The sequence below is a fragment of the Canis lupus genome, chromosome 10 (assembly GCF_011100685.1).
Source record: "Canis lupus familiaris isolate Mischka breed German Shepherd chromosome 10, alternate assembly UU_Cfam_GSD_1.0, whole genome shotgun sequence".
Classification (NCBI taxonomy): domain Eukaryota; kingdom Metazoa; phylum Chordata; class Mammalia; order Carnivora; family Canidae; genus Canis; species Canis lupus.
Window position 1 is genome coordinate 60,085,184 of NC_049231.1, and position 21,757 is coordinate 60,106,940.

The 21,757-nt window shown below is 36.7% G+C and overlaps 1 long non-coding RNA gene across 2 annotated transcripts in view; it reads right to left on the bottom strand.

The window, feature by feature from the left end:
* LOC102154536 overlaps positions 1-21,757 on the bottom strand; it is a 151,118-nt gene that overhangs the window by 60,544 nt on the left and 68,817 nt on the right. Inside the window, exons 4-5 of one of the 2 annotated variants that reach the window (XR_005366031.1) lie at positions 16,018-16,054; positions 1,151-1,185 (exon numbers count right to left, since the gene is read on the bottom strand). This is a non-coding gene — a long non-coding RNA (uncharacterized LOC102154536). The remainder of the gene's footprint in view (positions 1-1,150; positions 1,186-16,017; positions 16,055-21,757) is intronic. The other variant, XR_005366030.1, reaches the window with a different exon arrangement.

Here is a 21,757-nt window from a genome sequence, read left to right on the forward strand (position 1 = left end):
GTCTGTAAATTCTGTAATTACTTATTTACACAATAGACCATAACAGCTGTTACAGTCTATTATGTTAACTCTCATAGAATTATATTATGGATTTTTAAAAACACCATAAAGAACCTAAGGAATGGAATGATAGAAATGAAATAAAATATAAACTCACAGTTACTATAGCTGTCTCAAAAGAGGACTATTTCAAGTTCAAGTATAACTCATGACTGATACTTTTATTGATAACTACGGTCTTAAAATGTATTTGCCAAAATATAAGTTAGGCATCACGGGGTGAGGAATAACTAAGTAGTGTGATATTAGATCTAATTTTTCCACTATTTCCTTGGATAGAAGTTAATCCTGGTGGCATAAATAAAGCACTGTATGTAACTTTTATGTTAGTTAGGCTTCTTATAAAATCCTAGTGAAGCCCAGTCATTAGTTCTGTATTTATGTCTCTCATTTATTCTTTAAATTTAGAATATCTTTTAGTTTGTACATACTAATATGATGTTTGGGAGTGTGTACATAGGTTATACATAATGATAACATACACATTTGTAGGTTTTCAATTTCTTATCTTTTAAGTCCTTTCGTGGATTAAGGACTCATACAGTGCATTTTATCTCTCAACTTCTGAATTTATTCTTAAGTTAAATACAAGATCAATGCAACTAAATGAGACTTCTGTCCATAATTACTACTAAATAACAAGGCTAAATCAATCAAGTGAGAATCTGTCATTTAGTGATGTTGTACCATATATTCTTAGTAACAAAACACAGTATGGGAGAAACCTTTGATCCTATTTGTTAGGTATTATTCTGTAAGATATTTGACAGCTTGAAATAAGTGAGTGCTCGATAGAGAGCTGTTGTACAAAAATAAATCTTCACATTTCATAAAATTTATTTTCACTTCATATTTGAGCTACAAACTCCTGACATTTCTCAACAACATCCACCGATGAGGTTAAACTACTGGCTTTCAAATTTCTTTGAATGCAACTCTTGTAAGAAATAATTTACATTAGGACCTAGTATACACACACATACAAAACCTTCACAAAGCCACACATACCCTTAGCAAATGTAATGCACTCTGATATTATGTACTCCATTGTTTTCTATTTTATTTTGTAAAAATACTGATTGTGACTCACCAAATTGATTTCATGATCCACAGATGGGTCATGACCTGCAATTTGAAAAACATGGATTCAGACAATGCTTTTTATTGCTAGGGTACACAGGGCTTTCTTACTTTATAGAAGATAGATAAAATCTGGTTATATTTGGAATGGAAGCATTCTACTGGTGGATTATAGTGAAATGTTGACTCATTATTTATGAGCATAGAAATACATAATAAAGATATAAAGTTTTCTCACTTGCGTCTCTAGGTTAAAGATCTTGAAATAGAGCATCCTAGAGTACATTAGTCAAGAGCTTTGGTTATTGGTGAAACTAAAAAAATTATTTAATGCAAGCTCTGCAGGGAGATACAACAGATTTGTCTCAGAAGGTCTTGTTTTAGAAGGGATTCATTTTGTAGATATTGTTTTCATCTTTTAAATATTTTATTTTAGAATGAGAGTGAGAAAGAATGAGAGCAAGCACATGCACAAGTGGGGGAGAGGCAGAGAGAGAGAGAGAGAGAGAGAGAGAGAGAAAGAGAATCTCAAACAGACTCCCTGCTGAGCATGGAACCCAACATGGGGCTCAGGGGTCGATCTCACAACCCCAAGCTCATGACCTGAGCCAAAACCATGAGTTAACCAGCTGAGCCACCCAAGCACCCCTTCTGGGCATTGTTGATGGTCCCAGTGACGATTTGGAAGCAGAAAGGGATATACCACTGCAAATGTGACAAAGGATCAGAAAGAGTTTCATCTTCTTTTTATGGAAAGGAAGCCCTTGAAAAATGAAATTTCCTAGGGTATTGAAATGTATTGGAATTCTAATTAGTGAATTACTTTGAAATTAGGATCCCAAATGAAAAAGTCACCACTATTAATTTGTAAATAAACTTAAGTATTTAGAAAATTGTTCTTTAATTCTCCTTTTGTGTCAATGTTCACTAAAATACAGTATGCTAAGATTTTGTTGTGGAATATAGGGAAGAAAGAAGTGCTCAGGAGAAGCCATGCTTTTAACTATGTAATGGAAGGTCTAACATGGGTAAATATTCACCAGACACAAATATCCAAAACTGATACTTTGGATACAAGTTTCTACCTTGTTGATACTTGACATTAGAGAAGGGAGAATGAAGGAAATTTGTGTAAGTATTCCTCAATGATCTCTCTGATTTTCAGGACTTTGGATAAGCTCAATAGGTAATGATCCTCCAGACCACCAGTATAGATCTGTAACTTTAGTCATAATTTCAAATATGCACCATGTCAGATAGCTAATTCTGATTTTTTAAAAAGATTTTATTTATTTATTTATTTATTTATTTATTTATTTATTTATTTATTTATTTATGAGAGACACAGAAAGAGAGAGAGAGGCAGAGACACAGGCAGAGAGAAAGAGAAGCAGGCTCTCCATGGGGCGAGCCTGATGCGGGACTCGATCCCTGGTCTCCAGGATCAGGCCCTGGGCTGAAGGGGGCGTTAAACTGCTGAGCCACCCAGGCTGCCCACTATTTCTCATTTTTAAGAACAATTCCCTATGCCTTATTTGCTTTTTCTCTTGCATTGTTTAGAGCACAGCCCTCCATCCCCCAAGCCTCTCAGACTGGAGAGCTAGCAGTTGTCCTTAGCCTCTCGCTCTCCTTCATTCTCCCTGGTCAGTCAAGACCATGTTTTTTATGGCCTCTTTCCTATATAGATTTCAATTTTTCCCTTCCTTTCCATCCTCACTGCCATTTCTATGCTCAGACCCTCATTATTTACTATATTAGTTCCTTTAAGTCTCTGGAATAATCTTCCTACCTCCAGACCACCTCTATCACTTCGTCTTTGACACTGCTGCTGGACCTGTTGTTCTAAACATCAGACTATGATCACGCCTGCCCTCTGCTGAAGATTCCCCCTCCCTTTGCTTTCTCTGGCCAGCTTTGCCCATCCTTCCCCGCACCGTAGTATGGCTGCCCAGCTCCGCTGGCGTGGTCAGGGCATCTTCGCCTTAGGCCCAGCTCTATCTGAGCATGGTCAAACTGTTTTACTGCATGTTTGCCTCTCTTCCTCGTAAAATTTTAATTTCTCAGAACATAATTACTAAACTTTTTGCCAGGAAGTATGAAGTGCTCAATCTATACCTGTGATGTGATTCGATGGAAGAACCACTGTCTCAAATAGTAATGTCCAATTCAGGCTGGTGTTTTTCAATTAGATTCTAAGCTGAGTTTAATCTTCTCAATGGCAACTAAAGAAAGTGGAAGTAGGGGACACAGGAAATAGGAGTCACTTCTTAGAGATGGAATGTCCCCTTCAGATTACAGATCCAATTAGGAACTGTATCAGCCTAGAACCCAGACTGACATTGTATTTTTGAGAGATTGAAATCTGCTCCCTTCCTGGATTTTTTATATGCACACAAATTATTTCCACATTGCATGTAGCAGCTTTCTTGAACTCTTTACCCGCATTGGATGTTGCATTTTAAAAACCTGAATCCATTTAAGAAGAGGTCTTTAGCTGTATTCCATAGCTGGGAATGGACATCATTGTGGGTACTTTCTTCCTGAAGGAATTTCCCTCTTGCTATATTGAAGTTTCGGAAATTTGTAATTGACTAGCAAAAGATTGCATCGCTTGGCTATTATAATGTCAAATATGTATGTATTAGAGAAGTTATTTATTTTATATGCATTTTTTTTATTATAATGGAATTTGAAGACAGAGAGAGATTTCTTCCCTGCAGGGTTAACTATAGTAAGGGTTAGCATTATAGAATGTGATTCAAATGGCTGTTATAATAAATATTTCCGTGACAAAACCTACTATGAACCTGAATTCTCTAGAAATTTCTCTCTCCCTTAGCTACTATTTTACATCAAGGAGAAAGCAGAGAAAATTGAGAAGCAGTAGATTACTTCTAGAAACCTGTAAGCAATTAAATAAAACCCATATATAGGAAGGACATCTTTCTCTTCACATTATTCTGCCCAGTTAAGCAGTATGTAGATATTTTTCTCTTCTTATTCAAAGTTGATGCTCTTGGTGGTGCTATTGTCCATTCATAAATATGCCTTGAAATACAGGGTATGTTCCAGAGATATCGATAAGCTAGATTCTTTGTCTAGTAACCATGTAGTCATTAAGAATACTACTGAGCACCCCTTGTTGGAAACCTAAACACGAACGCAAATCCTGGCTTCAAGGAGTGTATAGTCTAGAAAAGGTAGTAAGAGGTGTACATAAATAGAACAAAAATTTTAAAGTCCTATGTTAAAGGAATCCAACTACTTCTTACTAGCTCCACCATCTGCATGGAGCCTGAGTCACCCTCATCTCTTGCTCAAGTAACTGCCTGGGTCTGCTAATTGCTCTCCCCACTCACATCTAACCCCCTCTGAGCTAGATTCTCAGCAGCCAGAAGATCCTTTTAAACAGGAAGTCAGATCATGTCACTCCTCAGCTCAAAGCTCTGAAATGGCCCCCCATTTCACAGTCATAATCTGCCCCTCAAGCTCCACACTATGAACTTGGGACCTGTCTCCTACTGATCTTCCTCTCCCTCACTTCCCTCAAGCCACTCTGACTTCTTTCCTAATCCTTAAAAGAGTCAGGTGTGTATCTTCTAGCTCTTTCTATTGGCTCCTCCTGTTGCCTGGAATGCTCTCACCCACTAACCATTTTGCTAATTCCCTCCCCTCCAAGTCCTCAGATTTGCATAGATTTTGCCTTCTTAGGAAGCCCTACCTTAACCTCTATTTTTAGTAACTGGAATCCCCTCCCCCCCCTTCTCTGCTCTACATTTCATTTTACCAAGGAATCAATCACCTTCTAAACACTAGGTGATTGTTTATGAGGTCTATGGTTTGGGCTCTGTTCCACATTAGAATCTCAGCTCCAGGAGGCCGGGATCTTTGTTTTGTTCACTAATGCATCTGAAGCACCTAGAAGGGTGCCAGCCCATTATAAACGCTCAGTGAATATTCATTAAATAATTTTTTAAAAATGAATAAGATTTACAGATGGAATATTACATTTGTAGGTGAAAGATTTTTTTCTAAGAGGACAAGCTTGGAAAAGTCATTGAAGGTTTATTGGAGCTGGTTCTTACATTGGAGTAAGATTTGGATACATCAAATACATTTAGATAAAACTCTTACTCATTGTTTTAATATTGTCTTATAATTCTTATTCATAATACTGTTGTTAAAGGTGTGAAGAGTCACATTAAAGAAAGAATAAAGTGCATAGAGAAATAGGGAAACTGCTGTGAAGTTATTTTTGGTAGGAGAGTATACTTTTCACCTGGGTAATGGCTCATTTCGTTTTGTGATCTATTCTCTCCAGACCAAAAGGAAAAATAAAGGAAAAATCATTGCAGCAATCACACGAAGTCTATCGTTTCCCTCTCTCCCTTTCAAAATGATCTCGGAGACCTGATGTCCTCAAAGCCTACTTCTATTTAACTAAACATTCATTAAATCCAACATAGGCTTTAAAAAAAAAAAAATCTGTCATTTGGATGTTTTGCCGTTTAACTTCTCTTTGACAGATTTAGAGGGAAAAAAGCTACATAGATATTAACATCAGATGATTAACTAGTGTAATATAGTGCTAACAACATAGTTTAGTTTAGAGAAGAATCCTAAATTGAAATGTCTGCATGGTTTCTGCCTCCTTTTATTTCTTACTTAAACTGCTCAAAATGAAGCTTTACTGCAACACCAAACACTGAACTCAGAAGTTCAATACTAAAATGACTGGAGGCCATGACGAAAATTAAACCACAAAGAACTAAGGAAGAACATGAACTACAATTCCAAGTGGTGCTTTGCTCATTTGGCAAGAGCCTGTTGCTACGGCGCTAGTTTTCTCTGCACGCTCACCTCTTGTTCTTTCTTGACCACACTCCAGCCGGGCTTTTACAGTTGTCATTTCATTGAAATTTCCCGTGCTCCTCTTTGACATATTAATAGTGTTTGATACACTTGAAACACTTTCTTGGCTAGTGTTCCTGGACATCACACCTCTGGTGCCCTCCTACCTCACTGCATTTCCAGAGTTTTCTTTGCTGGATCTCCCTTCTCATTTCTACCTCAAAATACCGATATGTCCTGGGGCTCAGTCTTCATTCGTGTCTCATTGTCTGGATTATCACTTACTCATGAAGCAATTGCTTTAATGCCGGCGGCTCAGATCCCATTTATGTACCAATGACCCCAAATGTTTATCTCTAGCACCTGCTTCTCCTCTCAGCTCCAACTGCGCATCATCACCTAATAGGCAACCCCAAATTAACATGTTTAAGACAGAACACTTGGTTTCCATTTAGGCTCACGTCTGCAGGCCTCCTCTAGTGTTCCTCATCTCAGTTAATGCCAGCACCTCACCACTTGTGGGTTCCTCAGGCCCCCAAATCCTTCCTTCATCCTTGACTCCTGTCTTTCTTTCAGAGTGCACGTCCAAACCTATCAACTCTCTGCCTTCTGTTCTAGTCCCAGTCACCACCATCTCTTGGCTATCTACCTGCATTAGCCCCCTATCAGGTATTTCTGCTTCCAACATGTCCCCTTACAGGGTATTCTAACCCATCAAACCAGTGACATGGTAAGAGGGTGATGCAAATAATGGCACATTTTCCAATGAGCTCCCATCACGTATAGAATAAACCCAAAGACCTGTCATGGCCCACATATGATATGGTCTTTGATTCTTTCTCCAACCTCACTGCTTATTTCTCCTCCTGTCAACACCCCTGCCCCATCCAACTGGTTTCTCTGCAGCTCCTCAGGCCCCTTGCAGGCTTTATACTTGCTGCTCCCTCTTCGTGGAATTGCTCCCCTCTCACCCTGGCCCATGACTTGCTCCCTCCCTTTATCCCCTCCTCTACTTTCAGGTCACTGCCTCAGAGACAACATCCCTGCCTGCCCTGTTGAAACCAGCACCCCACACTGCTCTCTTCACCAGCTTCGTTTTTCACCATACCAGTTACCACCACTTTTTTTTTTTTTTTGGTCTATTTTCTCTCTTGCTACTATCATATGAAGGCAGGGATTTATTTGTTTACTTCCCTGTTCCCAGCACATGGTAAGCACTCAGTATTGAGCAAGCGAATATTATAACAAATATAAATTATTTGTTAAGCCTGATATTATTTATTTATAAAGAATTATTTATCAGAGAGAGAGTGAGAGGGAGTGGGACAGAGGGAGAGGGAGAGAATCTCAAGCAGACTGTATGCTGAGTGCAGAGTCCGACATGGGGCTGGATCTCATGACCCCGAGATCACGACCCTAGCCAAAACCAAGAGTGAGCTGCTTAACTGACTCAGCCACCCAGGCAACCTGACACCTGATCTTACTTAATTTCTTATGTCCCTTGTTTTCTCTATTTCTGGTTTCCTCATATTGTCATATTTCAACCACACTACATGCCCTATTGAAGGTGACTTTTTAAAAAGTTACATTAACCAGAAAGCAATATAGATGATCTAGAGAAACTTTGAAGATATTCACTGGAAATTATAAATCTCATCCCATTCATACTCGCTGCCTGGCATATGATCATTAGCTCAAGATAATTTAGATACTGGCAGCAATTTAAAAAAAAAAAAAAGATTTCCTTAGAGACTCAAATTCCCATCAAACCAAATACAAAAAGACCACAAAGGAGAGAAATACAGACAGAAAGACAGAATATGAATATTTATATCCTTCAGTGCCTTCTGAATAATTTCCATTTGGTCCATGAACCTTGTGGAAACTAGATCAGTTATTTCATATTTTCCATGACCCAATTCAACCTATTGCCCTTAGGCTGGTCAGAACTGGAGCTAGGTCTCTACAGGATGTTAATAGAAAGTTAACAGAAAATCATGGAGATAAAAAAAATCAAGTGAGAAAGGAAAGCAAGATGGTAGGACAGGGGTGAGCTGCCCAAGTATTAGTGTTCCAACAACCACAGACGAGATTCCTGGCTCCCAGCTGGTCTCCCCCTATCCCCACTTCACCTGCTGTCGTCTCACTTTCTTCCTGTGCTGGGTTCTGAACTGATGGACAAGTCATTGTAGTACATTCTTTTGGTTTTGTCCCCCAGGGTACAAGTAAATTGCAACAACTAAAATAATCATATCTTTAGGGTCAATTTTTTCCTGATGTTTTGCTTATGCTTTGTGTTTATTTGCTATTAGGACTTTCTCTAAAGAGAGTTGTAAATATTATCAAGTGGACCTTGATAAGTTCTAGAGAAACTGTTCCTTCCTTGGGGAGCACCAGTGAACTTGATTTCAAGCAGCCTGCTCAGGTATTTGCTATTTGATGAAGTAACTGTCTACATTTTAAAAACCAATCTTTATTTAATTCAAACTAATGTGAGGGGTTGGTGGAGAGGCCATTCCGAGTTCATGAAAATGAACTGTGAACATTTTCTTTAAAAATGGAATTAAAAAAAATAATAATAAAAATGAAATTTATTTTCACTCACGAAAACTTGAAGCTAATAATATTTTTCAAGGAAAGAGTCCGCCAGATACAAGAGATATGAATTGGTTATTGTTATAACAAGAATAATTTATTATATTAAAGATAACAATTTGTATATTTTTTCTATACAAATGATGATGCCAAAGGACTAAAAAAAGAAGCTGTGTTTAATTAAGGAGGTTAATATATATGTTTTCCCTAAAATCTTATTTTGGGGATTGATACATGTTAATCCAAGCTATTTCTTAATTTTTACAAGTTTAGAATTACAGTAGGCAAAGAGAATTTTTAAACTACATACTGGAACATCCCATTGGTTCCTATAAAAAATGGGGAGAAAATATTTGAAATTGAAACTGTTTTAGAAAATCTGGGCCATGCCACTACACTGACTATAAAGCTTGAGGTTGGTTATAGCCTGGGCTGACTTCTTCATGTCCTCAGGCATAGAAACTGAGGCCAGGGACATGATGTAGTTCAATTATGATAAATTTTCTGTTAGAGTCAAAAGTAAGTTTGAATACAATCTACTCCCAACAGTGGAAAATGTTTTATTTATTCAATCTCCCTATTTTGTAGAATTATGTTTCACTTTGATATATTTGCTAACTTTTTCAAAGTCTTCCTTAGATATATCTATGGGCTTATATAATATTCACATAACAATTATACATGTTTTTAAAAATTATTCCACCTAGTTATTTATTTAGTTATTACAAATCAATCATGATACATTCACAATACTCTTAATTTTTATTATTTTGTGTTGGGGACTTTTATGTTTCTTTTCAAAATCAGTGTTTTAGCCTCATTATATTTGTGGTCATTCTTTGTTGTTGTTGGAATGAACATATGACATTTAAAATTAATTAAGCCCTCTTTTTTTAGAAATTTTTTGCATTGTAATCAGATTAAACTGAGGAGGATAAAATGAGATTCAGTTTGAAACAACTGCAACCTATGACAATGAGGTTTTAATTCACATTTCATCAGTATTTTTATAGTTTCATACATTATTCCTTTATTTAACATACTTTTAATGAATTAAGCCTAGTAAGCATGTGCTTGAAACCTAACTGAAGTCAATGCAGAGATGTTGAGGGATCTCACATCCATTTTCTAATACTTGGTTCTCGGGTACTTCATAAACTTGGGAGAATTTTGCGTTGTACAAGCCGTGAAGAAATTTAAATGTTAAAACAATTGTTCTTTTTCTTTTATTTCCCTTACTTCTGTGGAAATTAAGCAGATGAAAAAACTTTAATTCAATACTGTATTATGCCTGAGGTTTTAAATACACAAAAGTCAGTAAAATAAAAGTGATGGTTCCTAGAGCAAGTATAATTCAGACATATTGCACATATATATTAAAGCATAAAAGTTAACACCATATGTACAAAATACTACACGGGCTCATTTGTGTCACCACTGATAAATGCACAACTCCTATAGGAGCTGTGAGCTCTTATAAGAGCCAGGATTTGAGTCCCAGATATGAGAGAGGTTTAGGTACAGTTGTGGGAATACTGCTACATTTCTTCTGTAAATTTTAAATTTTAACCAGGAAACTGTAGAAGCAAAAATTTCATTAGAGAAACAATTCTAAAACTTCTAATTTTTATAACCATAGATTTGCTCCTCTATTATAAATTCATTAAGATCTTGACATTTAGGGTCTTTATTGGCTGTTTGTTAATTTTTTCAACAAGTATGTGTTACGAATTTACTAGGAGCCAGACTACCCAAAATATCTGGTTCATCAGCAAGCCAGATGATAATCCTTGCCATCATGATGTTTACATTCTGTAGGGAAGGGCAGACAGCAAATATAACACATTAGTAAATTATAAAGTAGATTGAGAGGTGGAAAGTGCAATAAAAAATAAAAAAAGAAGAATAGGGTAAGAGTGTAGGAGGTTGGTGGATAATTTGCAATATATTAAATAGGGGAAGATGACAGAAAAGACTGGAAAGTAGTAAGGGAGTCAGCCAGGTTCATAGGTAGGAGAAGATGGTTCCAGGCAAAGCAAACAGTTGGAGCTAATGCCTGAAGGCAGAGCCATGTCTAGGATATTCAAGATGCAGCCTCAGTGTGGCTGGAAGAGGATGAGGGATCATCTAGGAGATGGGATCATAAAGTCAATGGGAGGGTGGTTCATAAAGGGCCTATAGGTCATTATCTGGGGTTTGACTATTATTCTGAGCAAACTATGGTACAGTGCTATTGTTTTGAACAGAGAAGTGACATGATCTGACTTTATTTGTAAAAGGGTCATTCTGGCTTTTGTTTTTGATTTTGAGAATAATTTTGAGAATAAACAATATGGAGAAGATGATGGTAACAGTACAGTACAGGTCCTTATTGGAGTCTCTTAGAATAATCCAGACTATACACTTGAACCAGGCTAGCAGCAGTGCAATAGGGTGAGAAACGTCATGTTTTGGAACTAGTTTGAAGGTAGAACCAACAGGATTTCCTAATGGATTGGGTGTCTAGTGTGAGACTGAGACGGTTATCAAAGATGGCTCCAAGGTTTTTTGCTTGAGCAACTCAAAAAGTGATGTTGCCATCATCTTAGATGTACGAGTGCTGGTGAGCCAGGTTTGAGAAGAAAGATCGGAAGTTTGGTTTTGAACTTGTTGAGTTTGAAATATCTTTTCAATATCCAAGTGGGGATGTAGTCAGTTGGATCTAAGACTGTGGAATTCAGTAGACAAGTCGGCCAGCAACATAGAGCCTTTAGGTAGTCTTTGAAGCCATGAGTCTAGTTCTCTGGGAAAAAAAACAGTTCTGATTTGTAGCTTTTGCCAATTTCAGTAGTGTAAATACTCCCATCATGGATGATTTCACTGAGATGGAAGGAGATGGCTGTTGAAAGCTGGCATGAGCCAACCCTAGCACACCACTGGGTCAACAGAAATGTTGCTTTAAGATGAAAAATGGCAGCTACTTTGTATACTCTGAAGGGTCTAATCCAGTGAATAGCTGAAAATTGCTGATGTAGTCAAGAAAGGAGTGAGTTGCTGCATTAAATATTCCAGAGTAGGTGAGAAGGAATGTAATCCGGTGCACAAGTAGGGGGATTGGCTTTAGATAAAAATATATACAGTTCATCTATATTAATAGTGGAAAAAGCCAGGGCATATAGTGAAGACTGTAGATAGTTGTGGTTGAATAGTCTCTATGCTCAGTTGCATGAAACAGAAACCTACTTAAAGTTAAAAAAAAAAATAGCAAAATTTTGGAAGAATATAGTAGTATCTCAGAAAACCCAGTGAAGCTAATTGCAGTTGAGCTTCATGACAGGAACTTGTCTCTTCTTTCTTGAATTTTAGAAATCCTCTTTTCTACCTCTGAGGACTGACTTTCTTTCCTCTATTTTCACATGGCTCAAATTCAACTTCCCTGTTCAAGTGTCCAACAGAGAGAAGCTAATTACAAAGGAATCTATTAGCTTATGTCACTCTCCACTGCTGGTCCAATCAACTTAGATCAGAGGAAGGAGCCACTAACTAGCCAGTTAGCAGGGAAGATTTACTCTAAGGGGCTAGGGCAGGTTCTCTAAGCAGGGTGGAGCTAAGAATGAAAAGGTGGACATCTCCAACACCAATTATGGAGATGGGCAAGTATTGAATGGACGTACTTCTGTGTCATCAATTAGTTTCATTTTTTCATTTGTGTATCTACTCGACAATTAATTATTGAAGATCTGTCATGTGTCAGGCATTGTAGTACACAAGGGAGATATGAAGATGAATACGAATGATTGTGTTCCCTAATCCTAAAAATGGCTCCATTGTTTCTAAGATGTTTACAGTCTTCATCATGATGGTGATAGTGTTGGTTGATTATGTCTTAAGGACCAAATGTTGAGAACATTTTGTACTATTTACTATGTAAATGTTAGTAATTAGCCCAAAGGTATCATGTACTACAAGGCATTGTTAAAAAAATCATTTATTGTCATTTTAATCTCCTATTAAAAATGAATTATTTTTGGTAATTTTTTTATACTTTAAGTTTCATAGAGCATTTAGTCTGTGAGAAAAGGAGCATGGATTAATTACTTTCATATACTGAAAAAGATGTATTACCTCCTGCTGATGTTTGAGATAATTCGTTTGTCTTCCAAATTATTTTTTGAATCATATAATAATATATGACATTGTTAAAGACTTAAACATTACAGAAGGGAATAAAATGAAAGTTAAAATCTCACTGCCTGAGCTCTTCCTCCACTTAAAACTCCCAGTCTCACTTCCCAGAAAGAAATACTACCAATCATTTCATATGTAGACTTTGGGAAATTTTTAATGTATATTTAATATATTCATACACACATAGACATGGTCTTATCTTATGCACCAAAAATACTCGATGCTTGTTCTTTGAAATTCCCTGCATATATTTCTACTTTAAGAATATTTATGGCATTGGGCTAAGAAATAACTTGAATCCCAAGGACTAACTTTCTCCCCTGAACAGATCTGAGATGGAAACTCTAGGTAACTATATCTTTGCCTGTAAAATTAATCCCATTTTACTGAATTGTGTTTCAGAGAAGTTGTATGACTTGATCATGGTCACATAATTAGCAAATGGTGAGAGTCAAACCCACACCCTTGATTGTACTGGACTCTACTGTCCTCTAAATGATCTTGACTCTTGATCATATATAACTATGTTCCTTTTTCATGACTTTCAAAAAGAATTTCTTTTTCCATGCTTTTAAAAATCCTTGCTATGATACTTGTTGGTAATGGAGCTGTCATGTCTGAAATGTTATGCTCTCCATGGTAATAAAATAACCACAAGTTTACTTCTTTGAATTTAGAAATTTTCATGTTTCCAAGAATTCAGAACATTTTGCAGTTTTGATTCTTGGAGCTGATTAACTTTTTAAAAATGTTCAGGGGCTACTATCCTGAAGGATAATTTTTCCTTGATTTTTGGTTGCTAAACTAGGTTGACAGATTCACTCTCTTATCTTCCTATAATAACAACAGGTAATGGCCTTGGAAAGAAGGAATGCATATTTTTTTTTTTTTTTTAAACTTTTTTTTTTAATTTATTTATAATAGTCACAGAGAGAGAGAGAGAGAGAGGCAGAGACATAGGCAGAGGGAGAAGCAGGCTCCATGCACCGGGAGCCCGACGTGGGATTCGATCCCGGGTCTCCAGGATCGCGCCCTGGGCCAAAGGCAGGCGCCAAACCGCTGCGCCACCCAGGGATCCCCAGGAATGCATATTTTTAAAGATCTTTAAAGCCAGATATTCTGGTGAATAATTTCTTTGTTGGCTGAATACTTGAGCCTTAGCGTTGATGTGTGTGTTCCATCTAAAAAAACAGTATTCCCTATTTTTAAGGCTGGAAAATATATCCTTAATTTTTTCAACGAGAATTCTATAATTCTAATTGCAGGTAGAATAAAGAATGATGGGCAGATTTCTTTTGGGTATTTTAAGAATTGGATGTTTTCTGTTTCAGTTTGTAGACTTTAGGAATCTTTAAAGTCCATTTTCAGTAAATGATCATTTGTTTTTATGCCATTATCATCATACATCACATTTTTGTACCGTCTGTTTGTATTATAGTTTTGTTTGGTTTTTGTTTGTTTTTGGATAGGATCCTGAGAAAGTTTCCTTTTCGAAACTTAAGTCACCGACATGTTAAAGAAAATGCACCTCTCTCAATCATTGAGATATTAATTCAGGGCTATAAAAAAGTGAAACCAATGTCATCAATGATATGGGAAGAGAAAATATCCATTAGACAATGTGGAGAATGAACAGTGTCAGCTTTGCAAATTGCCCGCACATCATTTCCTCTGTCCTTAGCCAATATTCTTACTGCTCTAGTTTTCCACCAAGTCAATGACATTTACTGAGAGCCCCCTATATATTAAACAGCAATGTGAGTGTTGAGAATAGATACAAAAGAACTAGAAAATAAGGAACATTCTCTGGAGGAATGTGTAATCTAGTTCTAGTTTCCATTTTTCTCCTTGCTTTTCACACTCAATCTCTTTATCTGTTCAACTGCTTTTAGTTTTTCATTCTACAGGGTCTTCAAACATCTCTCTTATGGCTACCATGTTCTTTTCTTCCTTTGTGCATTCTCTGTTCCACTCAGGAATACAATTCAGGAATTTTTGCTTCTAACTTTTTTTACATAGGCAATATGATATATGACTATGAAATGTAAGATAATAAATATTGTAAAGACAATTTCATAGGTGCTACCAACAACCCAGATATACACATATGTGTGTTTGTGTGTGTGTGTGTGTGTGTGTGTGTGTGTGTTTATATATATGTAGTAAAATCCTGTAGGCCTAGGGATAGCTATGTGTTTCAACAATTGTATTTGACAATACACATTTATATATAATCTATTAAAATGATCAAATTGAGTGGTGTTACTGATTAAACACATAGTTGTTAATATATATTTATTCTTAGTCATTTTAATTATAGTTAATTTTAGGGACTAATTGTAGTAACATTTGACAACTTTAATTAGACTTTTCCCAAAAGTGCTGAGTCAACACAGGTGAATAATCCTGAAAATACCCTAAAGGCACTTAGAGACCTAGAGGAATCACTGCTAAGTCTCTGTCTGCATTTAGTGTTTTCAGCATCCTAGTTCCATTTTTACCATTGATGGGCTGCCCGGGTGGCTCAGCAGTTTAGCATCGCCTTCAGCCCAGGGTGTGATCCTGGAGACCCAGGATCAAGTCCCACGTTGGACTCCCTGCATGGAGCCTGCATAGAGTCTCTCTCTCTCTCTCTCTCTCTCTCTCTCTCTCTTTGTCTCTCATAAATAAATAAATAAAATCGTAAAAAAAAAAAAAGAGGTCTCTGGGTGATTCTAAGGCACAGTCCATTTTTACCATTGAAATTCCATAAATCTGTTTTTGGTGACTGAGGGAAAGGCTAATGTTAAATAAAATAATATATACTTTTGCAAATGTTCTGAGCAGCTTGATAATGTCCTAGATGAAGAGAATATATATACCCAAAACAAAGAATATAAAAATGTCTCTCTCTGCTTCTCATTTTCTCAGTGGGGAAGAAACAGAAAGGATTGAAGGGGTGGGATGATGACTATACAAACTGAAAGATTTGCAACACCACATTAAATGCCTCCCCTTGTGTGTTTGTATATCTGCCTATTCGATTTAGTTATATGACACCGTACTAGCTAGTGGTGCAAGAGAGGCAGTAGTCAGAAAATAAATATAATTAATTATAATTTAATCAATCTGCAAATTTACTGTGGTTAAAAGAGAAACAGAACCACTATAAATCTACTCAAAACAAACACCCTAGATATTAGAAGATATCTACTGTTTAGAAATATGTATTAATAAATGCCATGCAGTGTTTCCTGCTACACGCAAAAGATCTATGTTACCTACCTTTTGGGGGAGTAGTCATGTACTTCCCGTTGTCAACCTAATGTAAAAAGGATAATGCTTAATATTCAAGAAAAAAATCTCGAAATTGTAAAACAGAAAGAAGGGGGAAGTATTAAACAATTCACATTACAATTTAAATAGAGGAAGAAGGATTTTTTTTAAATTTTAAATTTAAAGCCGTGAGAAGACATTCCTTCACAGTGACCTTGGCAAAGCGGTGCTAGGCTCTCTTCAGCCAGGATGGGGCACGAGGAATGTCTGAATTAGTGTTAATCTGGGATGATAAGGCAAAATCTTTGATGGTTTCAGAATGGAAGGTAACTTTGATGAATGTTCTAGTTGACTAGCCTGATTCATGTTTAAGAAGTTGATAAAATAAAAATAAGGTGATGCATTAGAGCCATAGCTTGTGATGTTGAAGTGAGAATGTTTTGAGAGGAGGAGGTAAGGGCCATGAGATGCAGCAGGGACTGGCTAGCAAAAACAAGACCAAATTAGACTATCTGCATATTGGACATATCTTTTGGGCAATCACTTCATTTTGGTGTCCATCATTTCAGATGTTAAAACAGACCCATAAAGTCGGAATGTTATAAACACACACACACCCGGTTTTCATGTGAATAACAATGTATTTCTGTTTCTACATTTTGGTATATGTATATATTTATATGTAAACATATTAATCTATCAACCTCATTTTTTAGAAAAAATAATTGCATGTATTCCATTGTCTAAATGCATCACAATTAAATTAGCCAGTTGGATGTCATTTTAACTAAGTTTACATTGACTCCCTTTAAAACATGTTTTTATTAGTTTTATCTTAATCATGCTTCTGGTTATCTATGACCTCCATCTCTCCATTACCCTAATTAACTGGAAACTGACTACATATTATTAGGAAACTTCATGGAAAAGCCGCATTTAAAATTAACTTCAAAGGTAAACCAAAAATCAAAAGACTTGGATTCTATTTTAGCTTCAGGACTTGGATATCATGTGAAGTAACAATTTTACACCCACAGTAGTAAATATATGATGATATGTGGTTATAGATTTATTCTATAGGTTTGTTATAAATTTTTAGAGGAATACAGAGACAAGTTGGTTGATAGGAACTCTAACAAAATATTTCTAGGAAATAGAATCAGGACTCCAACCAGACTGACCATCAGTTTAAACCTGGGAAACATTTTTAGTGGCTACATACTTTTTTATTAATGGAAAGGAAGGCAATATTCTTATGAGATGATTAGTAATTTTCATTTTTGTTCTCCTGTCTGACATCTTTTCCTTGTAGGGCAATGTACCAGACTGTCACTTAGCCTTCTTACGAGTTCCCTGGTACAGCCTAGAGCTGTACAGCAACTTCCAAAACTTACTTCCCTTTGAAAGTTCCTTCATGATCCTTGATTCCTTTAGATCTCTTCTCCTGTGATTGTATTTTTGTTGCCATTGAGCTTTCTTATACTAATTTCCTTTCCACAGTTCAATGAATCCTGAAACATCGATTACTTCTAGATACCCTGTCCACTGTTTACAGTTTTGCGTGCAATTTTTTTTCTTTAGATGACATTGAAGGATAGGAGACTCAGCAAGCTTTTCCCATTCTGTCATTGTTTTCACTCGAGAGACTGCATTTAGTTAAATTTAGTTAATTTGAAAATTGTAATAGTCTTTATCACCTGGTATCTCCTTCTCTAGCTTTTGTTTGATAGCATGAAAGGCATTGAATGTCTGTCTGTCTGACCACTGGTCTCCATGAAGACACACATATACATTCTGTCTGCGTGCACAGAAATGGTTATGATTCAGGTTCTTTTCCTTTGCTTTGGATGACATCTGTTGTGTGCTCTCCTATGGCAATATTCAAGCTCTACTTTCATTTAGAGGATTAAGGTTTATTTTTTTCTCCCTGGTGTATGTTTATTTAGGCCCTTTCCCCATTAGGAAATTATATTCAAACCCAACTTCTGTAAGCAAACCAGTTGCAAGAAACCAGGGATTTAAAAAAATATATATATTAAATTACATGTTTGGAGCTTTGAAAATGAGACATCATATTTCTCAAAGCATCCCGTTTTGGTGTGCTTTAGTAAGTATCACAATATAGTAGTGGATATGATATACATTTTAAAGCTCTGATTTATAATGTAGATTGTAATTTAATAGGACACTTAATTGTGTTAGAAGATACACTAAATATTTGATAGACATTCTGAAGACAAATGTGTGCTTAAAAGAGAATCATAGTTTAGTAAAGATGAAGACAGAGCTGAATCCCCTGCCTATTAGCTGTGAGCTGAGCGGATTACAGAGGTGTATCCATTTCTTCAGGGAAGTCTAACTGGTACGATGTAATTTACTTTGGATTTTCAATATCTTTTGGTTACTTCATCTCCTAAAAGGATAACTTTGAAAGTAAATTGCAAAAGCAACCATATTAGACCCTTCTGATGAAGAATTAGAAAAACAGATCGATATAAACTGAAGTGTGTATTTTTCTAAATCAGTATTAGCATGGAAACCAATAAGTGATTTATATGCTTAAAATACAAATTAATCATCGACAGAATTTTTACATCATACTTTGCAGTGAAAATATTCATGAGTTGTAATTCAGAAAAAGGTAGTCTCAGGTTCCCATGACCTAATGATCACAGTATTTGGCTACCAGCATTGCTCCTGCAAACTGGTGTTCTGGGTGTAAAAGTCTATGCACATACAAACAATTCAGGCTTTACCAATTGTAATAAATCCAGTAATTTTGAGAGATACTTAGTCAACTCCTGTGAACTGAAAGGCATTTTATCAAGCACCTTAGATGTCCCGCTGTATGTAGGTGAGAGGGTGCCTCTCCACCATAATCTTTCAGCTCTTTTCTTTTCTCCTGGGTGACAATTCTATAATGTAAGTATCTATCTACTAAGAGCTGAACTGAAACCTCCTATCCATTTTGCATAGAACACTGGACAGCCATTAAAATGGAAACAATATTTCCTCCTTTCTGATGTGCAGGGGATTTAAATTGGTACCCTGGAGGTAAAAGGGCATAACTCATCACCCAACGCCCAGGCTGTCGGAGATTTTTTTCTTAGCAGGTACAAGAACATGATTTTTCTTTCCCAATTTTTGGGAACACAGTCATTTAAAAAATATTTTATTAGCATAATTATTTATATAAATCATGATCTTTAAAACATTCTAATTTTCATGGATCCATGTTAAATATTATTTAAGTTTGGAGCAATATGTGTATAGGTGAGTGTGTGTGTGTGTGTATGCATATTTCTGGATTTATTGTTATATAATAGTGACTATTTATATAAGCAAAGGGAAGTAAAGAATTAGGGCATTCAAGCCAAAATCTTTATGATTTAGGTAAAACGGCATTTATTGTGCATATGTTTTTCAGGTTGATATATTGTGGTTATGGCTACAAGTGTCTATTTCACTTTTCTGTAGCCTCCATTTTCATTACAGCATTTTTCATCTCGTGAATAAAAACATTCAGCATTCCTCCAGTGTATGCACACTTGGCAGATTATTTTACAGAATCAGTCTGTAGCTATAGTTTCTGTATCTATAGATGGGCAGATTGAACCAGACAGTCACCAAATTCCATACTATCTTTAAAGTTCCATTGTTCTATGAAATTTGAGACTAAAACTTCTGCTTTTTTAATGATCTTCATGAGATGAAGCTGTATTGAAATAACTTTTTGAAGCTCATATTGCAGCTTCACAAATATTTCAAAATCTTACAACCCCAAATCCTCCACTTTATAATCTCGTGACATGTAGCAGCCACTACTACCAGCTGGAGATGTGGTCCTCCTGAACCTGGCCACCCAGGCCTGAGACCAGTACTTAAATACTTTACAAATTGAATTGCACTTGTGTTAGAAACTGATTGATAAAATAAATTACTGTATCTTGTAGGTTAGGATTTGAGTTCTGCAATTGTAGCTGTTACAAATTACCTGAAAACCTTTTTATATTACATTTCTTATGGCTGTATTTTACAATGGCTCTAATAAAAAATTCTATACAAAAATTGTTTGATATTAATAGCAATCATTAACAACTTGATAGATTCTTGTTAAGTATATTTGCAATACATTTAATCCTATTAAACTCAGCCTTGAGTTGTTTCTTCCAAATATTATAGGTCTTTATGAAGCTAGCAATATAAAGAAGAGATTTCAACCATTTTCGGCCAAAAATTAGGTTTAGCTTAATGGATCAATTTTTTTCTTATTAAACTGCGTCTGACCAGTGCCAAGTAATACATTCAGCATTGATCTTTGTCTCACCCTGCTGTAGCTTGCGTTCTCTTTATGTACATGAAAAATAAGGTGCCAGGAATGAAAACAATGCCTGTATAATACAAATATAGAATTTTTTCTCAGACTTCCATTCGGTTTATCATTTCACTTTGTTATTAATGCCTTGCCTGCTGCTTTTCAGAAATGTGTTTTTAAAAAGCACATTTATTTCCATAAAGAATGCTTTCTTCTGGTGTAATTATAAAAAACATACACCATATACTGGAGTACATCAATTGTTTCAGGAGCATGGACAAAACGTGTGAGCCCTGTTCACATGTGCAAACAGTCTATTCTAAATGTGGAGCCCACCAGGGACTTGACCCATTAACACCAGTGATCTGAGATGTACTGGTTAGAACTGGGGCTCAATTTGAACTTATATTTTTCTTTTAGTAAAAATAGAAAGATAAATGAAAATGAAACCAGATTTTTAATAGATACAGCGCGGGCATGTGCCAAATTTAAAGTGATGTCAGTGCTTCTTTGAAGCGCTCAGTCTCTGAGACAGTTATAGTCATAACAGGAGCCCCCAAACCTCTTCTACCACTGCAGCTCCTGTCTTTCCCCCCCCCAACAGTTCCCCTAATACGTTCTGCACACTTCTCAGGAGAATCTTATTGCCATTGCTTGGAGCTTCCCCTCTGCTTAAAGTTTTCTCTGGTTCTTCACTGCCCTCAAGGGCAGAACTGACCGCTTACTCCTAAGCATTGAAAACTGGGGAACTGGCTTTCAACCTGGCTTTTCTCTCTTGTCTGACACTCCCCCAGGACAAATCTTCAGCGTCGTTTCCAAGTACACCTTGCGCGCCTCCTTGCTCACACTGTTCCCCAGGTTAAGATTCCCTTCCACCCTTCCTCCTTTCCACCCCCTGCCCCACTGGAGCCCCAGTTTCCCAATCGTCATTGCTTCAAATGGTAAGCTGCTCACCCTGCACAAAATGGGCTCCAAAGACAGACTTAGGAGTCAAACAAATTTTGTTGGAATATACCACGGGCTGGTCGCATGACTTGGGACAATGGGGTGAATCTTAATTTAGGAATCTCGATTTATTTATTTTATTTTATTTTATTTATTTATTTGTTTGTTTAGATATAATTATTCATGAGAGACACAGAAAGAGGCAGAGACACAGGCAGAGGGAGAAGCAGGCTCCCTGCGGGGAGCCCAAGGTGGGACTGGATCCCAGGGTCCTGGGGTCATGACCTGGGCCAAAGACAGCCGCCCAGCCACCGGCCCACCCAGGTGCCCCTCGCCCTGACTTTAAAGTGAGGACCATAAGAGCAGTTTTCTTTTATTGTGGAACAACATCTTTCCTCTGTTAACTCCTCTGTTCCACAGGTCCTTCTCGGTGCCTTTCTTTGGCACCTGCACCACGCTGGTCCCCCACGCGGGTCTGCCCCCAGCCCG